The following is a 12,619-nucleotide window of genomic DNA, read 5'->3' as shown; positions in this document are numbered from 1 at the left end:
AGAGAGAGAGAGAGAGAGAGAGAGAGAGAGAAAAGGGAACCTATTTTCCAGTGCAAAGTAATCCCTGCTTCATTGCCATGGCACCAGACATCCGTCTTTTTCTTTCATTGACCAGACGAGGTCCTCCTCAGCCCCTAGCTTCTTTAAAAAAATATATATGCGTGCATGTGTGTGTGTGTGTGTGTGTGTGTGTGTGTGTGTACACACATGTATATGCCTGAATTTGTTTCCTCAGTAGGAAAAGGACTCATTAAAGTATTAGTTTAGGCTGATTGACTCTTCAGGAAAAGAAGAGGGTTGTGGAGCTTTGCAATCTCTGACATGAACTCTAAAGAGAGGCTCTTAAACATGGTACAATATTGAAATCATAAAAAGGAGGTGCAACTTGCCTTYTGAAAAGCCCAAGAGCACCGTTTATAGGCTCCAGGTGACACTCCTTCCAAAAACCTGGTGATTTCAAAATATAGTGAATATTAATGAAAAAAATGAGGGGCAAAATGCAATCTTTCTTTCACCTTTCCAACAAATTATTTACAAGACAAGACCCTGAAGAGTCCTTTACGCCAGTGGCAGCTGAGAACTTGGCTGAGGACTGCAGTAAAACGTAWGAAGAGAACAAACCCAAGAAACAGATTTAAAATCAAAAGGGAAAGGGAAAGAAAAAGTCTATGCTCATAAGAAATGCCAGAGTGCTACCAAAACATACAAATAGGGCTGAGGTTACCCAAACCACGTAGCTCTGCCCCTGTTTTTTGGATAGCCTCCTGCCTGCTGTTGCCTCCCCAGCGAGGCAAAGCCGACAGCTCCGCGGCTGCTCGGGAGGCCTCGGGCGGTCACAAGCGCCGGCTCATGAGTCAGCATCTGCCGCTGGGCCTGGGGGGGATTATTGTGTTGGTTAACCTTAAAAGATGTGTCTAATTTCCCGCGAGCGCTTGTGGAAAGCTGCGCTTCTCGGGGCCGCGGCAGGTGCCCGGCACTGACTCAGCTCGGCCGCACAGCAGCCGTGCACCTTGCCGCACGTTCCTCATCTCCCCAAGGCAGAGGGGATCCGCTTGCTCCTGCCTGTTTGGGAGAAAAACCAGGAAATTTTCCTCCTCACATTGGTATGGATCTGGGGCTGCYGCCTGGGTGGCTCTTTATTAATTAATTCTAAATAACCTCCCGGGGTAACGTCTCTCCGGCAGGAACCCTGACAAGACAGATCGCTCCCAACTGCCCAGCGCCAGGCTTCACCTTTTTTATTTCACAAAAATCCATTTTGCGTGGCATGCGCAGGCTGGCGCAAGGGGAAGCGGTGAAGGGAGGCACTGTGTATGCAGCGCACGCAGGCGCCTCGGCCGAGGTGCACGCGCGGGCACACGCGCGCGCGCCAGATTGATTCCCTGTGGCTCCTGCAGGCTGATCAATTTTGCATTCAGCGCAGACCTGGAGTGAATTTATTACTCTTCGGAAACTTTCCAAAGGAAAGGGAGAYGGAGCCATTAAGACAAAGCCCAGGGTTGCAGTCAGGCATCTCCTGCATCCCCCCGCCGCCCCCTTTCCCTGTGCAACCCCAAGGTAAGGGGGCACCCTGCCATAAGAGCAGCAGGTTCATCTGCCAGGGTCACCTGCCAGCATTGCAGTGCTTGCCTGGGATATCATTTGGCGCAGAGCTTTGGGAGCTTTTGTTCTTTCAATTTAAACCCATTTAAAAAATACATACATACATATACATATACATATACATATATTTATATATGTACGATGGAGCAACAGGGCAAATATTAGACAATTATTCAGGAACATGTCTTTAGCTCAATGACTTTTATGATTAGATTTCATTCCAGAAGCTGAAGTTTGGATTTTGATATCAAGTTGGCAGCCAGTCCTTATCTCTACTTCAAGACAAACAAAACCTCGATACCCAAATCCAGGAGAAACACAGCAATTCTCCCAACACAGAGGTTTCTACCCTCATCTCCCGTTTTATTTTCCCATCCCCAACATCTGTGCTGAATTTGCTCCTAAAGAACATGACAATAGTAATAGACAAATCGGGCGCCTGATGCAGATTCTTGTCGCAGTGCTGCCTGTGCTCCAGTGCTGCCTCACAGGAGCCCTTCGGAGGATGCTCTGAGCTCTGCTCTGCCTTCCGCCCATCCTCGCTTTTATCTAGACAAAGAAAATTCAACGCGCCACCAAATGAGAGCGGCAGCATTTTGCGCCGTGACTTCTCGCAGGCACAAATGCCGACGCCAGGTGCCAGACAGCGGAGAGCCGGTCTCCCCCATTGTCACTGCTGCAAGACAGACTAAAAATAGAGCCGCACCAAATATAGCCGAGCTGCACTGAGCTGCACACACACCCGCTTCTGCTCCTTTCCCCAGCAGGCACATKGGCACCACCTTCACTGCAGGCAAGTGGGGTATACTGGGCTGAGTGTGAGCAAAATTATACTCTGCTGCATGATTCCAAAAAGGCCTTTCTCCAGGAAAACGAAGCCCATACTGCTGCAATGGGATTTGCCCAAGCCCTATTGTTCGCGCTAGTCTGCAACGCTCTTCGCCAGGGCCACTTCCACAGGCTACCAGAAGAGGGGGATCACATACAGTACTGCCCAAAGGGGAGCTCACCACCAGGATTCTTTCATAAAATTAATTTCACCCTTTCTCCCTCCAATTCCTACTGTCAGGAGAAAAAAAAAGGCAATAAACCGGCTAGGATAATCTGCAGCAGAATCACACATACTGATCTTTTCCTTCCTTTTTTCGCATTTCAGGAAGAAACCAACTCAAGCACATGAAAGGTACTGAGCAAAAACTTTACCAGTACTACCTGAAGTGGGAGAGAGAGGAATTTCTGGATTGKCCCAGATATCATGGACCCCCAAGGCAGCCAAAGCTTTGCACTGCATAGCTGGAGCCAAGAAGAAATCCTACAACCCAAGGAAAAACCCTGAACTCTTACGTGCAAAGCCATTAGTAACCAATGAGGATTTTATCAGCTTTTCACTCCAGTTTACAGGGATGCACCCTTTCTAACCCCCAGAGAACAAAAACCAACATCAGTGGACACTGGTGCAAAAGCTAAGTGAATCAGACACCTAAATCCTGTAGGTGCTGTGCCTGTCTCAGTCTGTAACGCCTTCCCCATCCCTTCGAGCTGGTCAGGGCAACGTATTCTCATGCAGTAAAAGAAAGAAAAAAAATCTTTAGACATGATAGGCCAGAATTTCTGTTGATGCAAATCAAAACCAAGGAGGGATTTATGGTGATTTTCTGAAGGTGCTTCCCCAAAACCTCCACAACAACAACAACAAGCCCTCTCTTTTCCCTGGCTTACTTTCACAGAAGTCCGTCAGTCTCAGAAATGAGCCAGGCAGACCCCGAGGGAGCAGAGGAGAGGACGCAGAGGGCAGCCCGGCTCTCTGTGGTGCTCGGAGCGGCGGTGTTGCAGACAGCGCGCGGGAAGCCAGGGGAGCCCGGCAAGGGCCCCGGGCCGGCGGGGCTGCTAGCCCCCAGCGAACGCATGAGCAACCTCGCTCGGGGACAAAAGACATCTGCTGAGTAAAACAGGAATCGACTCGGAGCAAGGACAAAGCCAGACAGTATCGCATGACGCGCCAGTCTGCTCCAGCAAGATGCCAGGGTCAACGGCAACTAATGCACCCAATAAGTCAAGAGGAATCAATAATGCTAAATAGCTCTGTCTTCTATACGAAGCAAATCAGTGCAAATGCAGTTAAAATGGGCTCTGCGCGCTGCWCACTGCAGGCTGAAATCTGATTGAAGTCCCTCGTGTGACACGTTGACATTGGCAGGCTGAGGTTCCCACAGCGGTGGCAAAATGTCCTTTCAAACTTCCTACATCCACAAGGCAGCTTTGACTCTGGGTGTTCACTTTCTATCTTTTTTTTTTAGAGATCTAAAATGGGAGGACGGCAGGGAGGCACTGGAATTTTAGGAGCACATACGTATTACCCACGCAAAGAGGCTGTTTAACAACAAACCCCACTTCCAAACACCACCCCCTCACTGAGMAGAGCATCCCAGCCTCTGAGAGCTGCCTGTGCATTCACAAGGTATGCTCCCAGCCACGCACAAGAACCTCCAGCTGCACCGGCAGGATMGTTGTGCAGTCTAACCCAAATGTTAACAAATCATCTACTCAATGGTAACTAAAACTCAATAAACTATAGACCGATATTGGCCAATACTTCAACAGGTCCTTCTCTGCCTCCATGGGAGACTTCTCCAAACGATTCTGTAGCATCGTTAGGCTTATTTCTACCTCTCATTCTGAATTGTCACGCGAGAGTTGAATGACTGTCCTCAAAGTTAAGACTATGAACTTACTTCACTTGCACTTTGGGTTCAAACTAGAATTACATTGTCCCAAGAAGCAAGCTCAGCTCCTCACTTAGTAACTTCTTTGACTGTAATTCTGCACAGGCATTCCATCTCTGTACACTGAGAGAAAATTAACATTGATTTCTCCCCTAACAAATCTGGCAAAGCTGTGCAAGGATTCTCCCCCACCCTGGAAACATTCTCAAAGTTCCAACATTTTTATGTCTCATACTTCAAGAATTTTATTAGCTTTTTCTTTTTAAAGGCACTTGCTCCAATTAAGGAAAGCTTGCAGACTATTGAAAAGCCTCAGTCTCCACTCTTTATAAGCCCGTTCTGTTACTAAAGACTGGAATGCACATCTCTGTGCATGATCAACAGGTCTCTCCACTCCACCTTGGCAATTGCTGCAACCCTTCCCATTGCTCACAGGTAGTGCCATTTTGGGGACATAGATTTCAAGTGGTCACAATATGACCTGTGCAGACAAAACTGACACCCCGCCCCTGCATGTGCTCTACATCCTTTGCAGTTTGCTCAGCATCATCACTCATCTTTTCTTCCCCATCAGTTCCACTCAAATGCTCAGAGCATTGCAAGTCTTGGTCACCCATGCCCATTCCTCTGTCCCAGGAGGAATGGAAACTCAGGCCTTAGACATGCAGGATGGCAGACAAACCCTTCTTCACACACCCCAGACAAAACAAAGCACAAAACCCCATACAGAAGCTTTTATATGGCAGGTGGAGGGAAGGAATTAGGCAAGCTAATACGAAAGAGGTTCCACCATTGCTTTGCAATCTGCAAAACCACCCGAGCAAAGTATCTCAAGATGAGCAGGACTAAGCACAGATATTATTGTTATTATTTATTATATAACATCCCATATTGCTGCATTTTCAATTCACCCACAGCCACCTCCTGGAGCACTTACACTGTCACTTTGTTCTTATGTTGCCCTAGTTTTTCAGCTTTCTTCTATCTAGGTAAATACATGAGCCCCATCTCAGAGGCAGCTGAGTATCTATTATATCCTGCTGTTCCTCTCTCGCACTTATCCTATTATGCTATTATAGCTGGTGTAGGGTCATGTGTTTTCTATTTTGTGACATAATATTGTGGGCCCAATTCTACCATCACTAATATACCATATAATAAGAGTGAGACACACAGGAGTGCCGGTAAGAGCACTTCATGTGGCAGGAGTCAGGGTTACAAATAGTTAGACTGCTAGCACTCGGCAGGAACCAGGATCTGCTCAGTCCCACAGCTACTGTTACGCCTTCCATTTATATATAAATTACCATTTTATACATAAAGACAGCAYCAACCTAGAATAACAACCACAGCAAATGCAGACAGTTAATATGTGCAAATAGAGACATCTTGGATGCAGATCACAATGAATAAACTCTCTGCACCCATAGAGGAGAACACTATTTCAGCGCTTGTGTTAGCTCCTTCCACCTGGAAGCTATATATACCTTTATGTATAGTTGTGATCGACTCGTCCTCTTTACCCTTTACAGGGTATCCCAGCATTGCCCAGCATGACGGGACGTGATCAGTGCTMATGGTACACGGGCCTTCCACATCTCCCAACCTCCTTTCCTAGAAGTTCTTGTGTGATCGTTTGTCCTCTATAATCTCCACACATATTTTATTGTTGGAAGTCAAAGAAGCGACCTTAAGAGAAAATCTGCAATGGCCACTGAGTTTGACTGGAGTTTGTTGTGCTGCTTCAAGCCGGTCTGCACAAGGGTTTTGAGCCCAGGTACCACACAGACCAGGGCAGGAGAAGTGAGCAAAGGCACAAGATGATTTTTAAAAGTTTGTTCTAATCTTTATCTAGTGCAACTGAAATAGGGGAAATTAAGCAGTAAGGCTGAAGAAATCTTGAAGAATATAGAAGGTATCGAGTCAAAAACAGTAAGAAAATCAAAAGAAACTCTGGAAGAGCACTAAAAAAAAAAAATCCTGTAAAGGGTAAAGAGGACGAGTCGATCACAACTATCTTAAGGTCGTGTGCTCAAATCAGCACCCTCCCAGAGCACAGGGGATTATCTGAACTAATTCTCTAAACTAAACGAAATAATAAGGATGTAGTTTATCATTTCAGTTCTGTGCTAAGTGAATTAAGCCACCATTTGTCTGGACCAGACTCACTCAGGGACTGTGCTGAGGTATTCCCACATTTCTTCCTTTGAGTGGCACTGAGGACTAAACCAAAAGGTGACTCAAAATTCAGTACACCAAGAAAATTCAATAGGATACGAATGCTGTTGACCTAACAATGAATTTACTGACACAGCTGGGAGAGGCTCACTGAGGAACAGCGATGCAAAAATGCAGCATCAGTTTTCCAAAGAGTTCAATGGGTCTTAAAATAATGAGATTGTAAAAGTGGGTTCACTTTTATGTATCTACTGCAGTATTTGGTGGCTGATCTGATTTTGTTCAACAAGATCTGGTTCAGAGGGACAAAACCCTACCATAAATAAGATAATATGGGATAATCCTCACATAACGAAGTGCTTGATGCAAAATCCATTGGAATGCCTGAGGGGCTCCTACTATCCTGCTGGCCGTGGAATCGGCTTCCATGAAGTTAAACTCATCTCAGTTAAGTAGGATGGACTACTACTTTTKTTTGATCAAAGATTCACTCTTACTAAACCTACCCAAATTTGGACCAAGATTTGACTGGTTTAAAATATGTTAGAGCTCCCCTCAGTTGTTGCTTTATCCAGGCCAGTTCTACCAGCAGTGACACGTATGCTAAGTGAGGTCTTTCCCTTCAATGACCACATAAGCCACATGATCAGCTTCTACTCTCCCACTATTTCAGCCAAGCCATCCTGGGCGAGGATGCAGCCCACTATACTTTCAGTACAGCTCCATTTTTGCTATGATCTACCTAACTCTATTCAAATATGGTGGCTTAATCAACTCCACCCTACAGAGATCATGACAAAAATTCCCCAATCCTTACATTTGTCACCTCTTGCTAGTGTCTGACATTTTTTAATAAAGCTGAATTCCATTCCCAAAAGCACACAAAACTTTGGACTTCACTGAAATCCATCCAGGAGTCACCAAAATCACAGTCATCACTTTCAGTTATTTCTTTCCCAACTAAAACATCTTACATTTTGGTCATGGGACAAGCACAGCCATGTAACCTCAAGTGATTTGGGGGAGAAAAACTGCATTTTAGCTGAGTTATTCAGTAATAGCACCACAAACAACATATTTATAAAACTTCTGCTTGTTGAAAGACCAGAAAGGGCAAGAGATCAGCTCAGGTCCTCAACATATAAAGCCCCATTAAGCTGGTACAATGAGCCTCTGCATGACCCGGGCTAGTCCTGGTCCCAGTGTCAGAGCTAACCTGCCTGCAGCTTTTATCTCTGTATGTTACAAACACCTAGCGAGTGGAATAGCCAGCTGGGAGGTTCAGGGGCCAGATCCAGTTCACCGAGCAGAAAATCAGGTCCCTGCGGACGCTAGCTGATCAACAGGGAAGCCAAACCAGTATTTCTGTGTGCCTGTTTAAGTGCACGAAAGGGCACAGACACAGGTCAGTGGCACTTACTAAGTTGCCACTCAAATGGGCCATGCATCACACACATACTGGCGAGTAACACAGACGTGTGCCTGCAGAACCTGACTCGCATCATTTCCAYGACTTAGACTGTTCACGTGAGCACTCACACACATGCACAAGTTCATACAGGATTATGGACTGCCTGCACAGCCTGCTCCCATATAATCTATATATGAAGGGAAGGATTAACGTTTCAGTCTGTTTCAGGTTATAAGCRGTCCTGCTGCATTTTATTGCAGGTTGGTGGAAGAGCGCACTGCACTGCAATGRCAACAAGGACTCTGGGAAGCCAGCACTGTCATCATCATCTGCAACAAGTTTATTTTACACTGCTGAACAACTAAGATTTGTCAATGAATTGCTTGTCTACCCTTCAAAATACAACTTTTTAAACAAGTAAGGACCAGAATACCCAGAAGATCCTTTACCAGAKCTTAGGTTGCTCTACCACCTTCTAGAATAACATTTCCAAGATACAAATGTGTGAAAAATCATTTCTTCTTTCACACAGTTTTTTCAGGTGTAAAAAGTGGCTACAACAAGGCTATTGTAATAAGGGTGGTTGTTACAAAAGAGACATGCTTCATGACCTAGACCTGTTGTTACCTAAAGTCAGTCTGCAATCTGGATATGTCAGCATTATACAGCTGGATATTTCCACAAAGTCAAATCCAAACACTTGGCTTCACAAGCACAGCCCAAACACGAGCCACAAAAAGAGATCAAGTGGCTTACACAACCACTCCCAACTCAGAAAAGGACACATGCAATCTCATRCAACTTCCTCCCGCCATGTATTTTATCTCTCAGGGAGCAGGAGATACTGGTGGCACTCGAGAGCCTGCCCATACAGACTCCTAGCCCTTRTGCTCCCTTATGCTTATGCTGCATGCACAAGCATGAAGCTCCAGCCCTTAACTGGAACAACCTAGATGAGCTGAGGGATCTTCAAGCGTGCTTCAGTTTCTGCCTTTSCACCATCCCAAAGATGATGCCCTCCTGCCTAAGCTCAAGTGACAAGTCTGTAACATCACATGGGAAAAGTGCCTCTCCATCTGCCTAGGCACCACGAGGACATCATTTCCCATCAGGGCACCTTGATCCACAACGATCAAAAAGAGTAGAAGGGGCCTCGAGGATCAAAAAGAGCAGAAGAGACCTCAGAAGAATGAACAAACTTCTAGCAGTACAGAGGCAGGCTTTCACTGAAATAAAAGCATGAACAGGCCTCTTAGAAACTCCTTCTGAAAATACCTTGTGGCAAAGTGACATTCTGCAAAGCTGAAATGCTATTATGAAATCTGAAGTAAGACTGATATTTGAACATGAGGCATTTCTGACACAATATCAAAATATAGTGATTGCACTGAGTTAAAAGCAATTAGTGCCGATTAAAAAAAGCCTTCTCTTTCCTGTCGTATGARAGTATTTGGTTGTGCAGACTAATGGCTTTCCAAGTTCTGTTTTTGTTAATTCCTGTCGCATATTTTCAACAACTAAGAGTCAATTCTGCAGCGCAGAACTCTTCCCAAATCAGGTAAGACTAGACTAAGCAATACAGAGTCCCTGACGGTATCATAACTGCAAGTGTGAGTATCTCTCAAGCCTGCACTGGAAGTCTATCTCCAAATGTTGTTCAGASTTGTAGCAGTTTTTATCAGATAAGCATTTGTCCCCTTACTTTCCCTATAGTCAAAATCTTTCCAATCCACCTAGTTACCCACAGATTTTCACCCATTTATTGAAAACCAACATAATCTTACCCCTTAGTAGAATAATTACGCAGATAGTCTTTCTCTCCACAGACTTGGAATTAGTGAAAAACAGTCATTTTCACTGACATGGTTCACTAGGGGTAGCTTTTGTTGTATTTTGGACTATATAAACCCACCAACTCTATGACTATGTCATCTCACATCAGCCTGCAACAGTGTGTGAATATACACATCAGAATACAGAAACTGGTCCACAAACTCACTACCAAACTTCACGGAAAGTTTGAGAGGCTAAGAGCAGCAAGGAGAAGAGCAAGGACATCTGAAGATTCACCAGTGCAATTCCAATAAAGACAACACGATACATACCTCACGTTCAATGCAGGAGTAAGTCTCTTAACAAAAGGCAGTAGGTGAGATTCTTCCTGTGCCTTGGGTAGGTCTTTCAGTGAGACTACTGGCCCTGACTTGTCTCTAGATGAACGCAATGAAGATGACCCTTTCTTCTTGTTTTTGATCATTTACATAACCAAAGTCATCAAGTTACTCCTATGGAAAGAGAAGAAAAATAACCCATAAATTTATTCCTTCATAGAGCAAGGCTGTAAGTGTTATGCTTTACAGGAAACACTGGAATTTTGGTGAGGAGTGCCTGAGTCTAGAGCTATTTCTCCACATACCTAGAGTGCATAAACTACAGATTAGAGGAGACTTGAGAAAAAAAAAAAAAAAAGAGAAGACTTTTTTTTGTTTTTGAAATTAGCATCAAGTCAGCTTGATAAATAAGGAGATAAAATTCATTTAGAATGAATTCTGTGCTTTAGGAGTAAAGCACAAAATGAAGTTTTACCTCTTCTCTACAAAACAGCTCTCAGCCTTAATCCCAAGACTGTAACAGTTCTCCAGTCACCCCAAATCACCTTTTGCTGACACATCTGTGAGTTTAACATCATAGTCATTAACATTATATTCATCCTGACACTGTGCACAAGTCCACACACCCTGAATTCCACCCCAATACTTTGGAGAGGATATTTTCCTTCCTAGACCCATCTGAAGAAAATACAGCAAGTTATTCAAATATTTCTTCCTAGATTTCTGAAGGCCAGACTCTGATCTCACTTTAACAARTCTGAGTCTGCAGTAGCAACTGAGGTTCAAAATTTACACCCTTGTGTCTGGAATCAGAATCATGTCCCTCTGTAGGCACCTAGCCCTAACAGTGCAAAAGGAGAGCTCTGCCCGCCTAAACACTGCAAAATGAAGTCCCCAGTTTCCACCAGCAAAGAGGTGAATCAGGCCTGATTCTGACACAGCATCAATATTCAGCAGTGGTTTCAGCGGGACAGCTCCTTATTTACACTAGAGTAGGGAAAATCAGGATTAAGCACCATCTGTCTGAGAGTCAAGCGACCAGAATTGCTCTACACATTTGAATCCTCTTGCCCATTTCTGTAACATCTTACACATTCCAGGTTTTCTATTCAGCTCCAGTGAGAAAAGATTTTACAAAATGACAGTCCAGATTGAGAGAACAGAAATGACAACCTCTGACAATAGAGATACCAAACTTTTATCAATGATAAGGGCTCCCTCCACACACACACACACACACACACACACACACAGGTCTGCAGTGGCAAATGTAAGGCAGATGTCGAATGGAAATTAAACATTGTGCTCTCAGGGTGGCCTCAGTTGCATTCAGAGTTTGATTTAAAACAAGGCCAGAGTTCTTTCATCATTTCTTCAAAAAGTTTCAATTCTGAAGATATTCCAGACAGACACATACTTGACCTAAAACTTGGCAATGTAAGACAATGTATACGTAAAAAGACAGATATGGAGAATAAAAGGCAAGACAAGTTATCAGTGCACTAAGAGATTTTGTCCGAATCATTTATATTCCAACGCTGTGAACAGTGAATTCAGGRAAAATATCTCTCTGTCCGTTTCTTTCAAAGTAAATTCAAAACAAACATTAATAACTTGGGAGACTCAAACAACTWAATATTTTTAAGTACAAAAAAAAGGAGCCTAGCTATTCTTTTTATGGACTATTTCCCTTCAAACTTCTTTAAGGCTTAAACCACTTTTATATTAGTGAATATACTCTGTTATTAGATATGGTAAAACACTATTAGACATTTGCAACAACTTAGACATTCAGACTCAAGAATATATATTTGAATGCTCGGAAGTGTTTTCTTTATGCAATTTCTGATAATGGCTCCTTCAAAATAATGTAGTAATAGACTTAAAAATGAAATTCCAATGCTGATGAATGTACCCAACAGCCAGCTTGGTACACATAAATATACAGAAGGAAAAGAGGTTCATATTTACAAAAACAGTTAAAAGCATAAACCACGTTCCATTTGCTTCTCCTCTACTTTTTTTCTTTAAAAAGAAAAAAGCAAAAATACTGAAAGTGAAATTACAAAATTATGTATAACTTGATTCTTTAAATATATATGTACTCTTCCTGGAAGCCATATCTTATGATTACTTTTTTAAAGAGCTTAATATTGCACACAGTAAAACAAAAAACTTCTGAGGCCGTGACTTTGTAACCTCCCTAAAGTTTGGAACACCGGAAAAGGTGGCCTGTTCACACAAGACAATCAAACACACACATAAATGTCAAGCAAAGTCTTGTATACATTTCCCCCCACCACGAAAGGAAGAAATTGTGACAAGATTTTACWTTTACGCCCCCTGACAAACCAGCACTTTCTGGCACACAAGAAGGACAGTTAATTCCCCTTCATTTTTCCAGCACAAAATTCAATCCCCTGAAAAACAAACCTCACCCTACACTGAGACAGTTTCAAATAAAAGCAAGCTGCAATCGGCGCCTATCTGGCTTTTGAAAAAAATCACATTCATTTCCTTCAAAACAGAAAATATAGATGGATGGATGAATGGATGGACAGCTAGAGAAATGCCTTCAGTCATGCTTCCCCCGT

Source organism: Nothoprocta perdicaria, unplaced genomic scaffold (genome assembly GCF_003342845.1).
Source record: "Nothoprocta perdicaria isolate Ctin4 unplaced genomic scaffold, notPer1 scaffold_201, whole genome shotgun sequence".
NCBI classification, from domain to species: domain Eukaryota; kingdom Metazoa; phylum Chordata; class Aves; order Tinamiformes; family Tinamidae; genus Nothoprocta; species Nothoprocta perdicaria.
Note: the sequence above shows the minus strand (reverse complement) of the source record.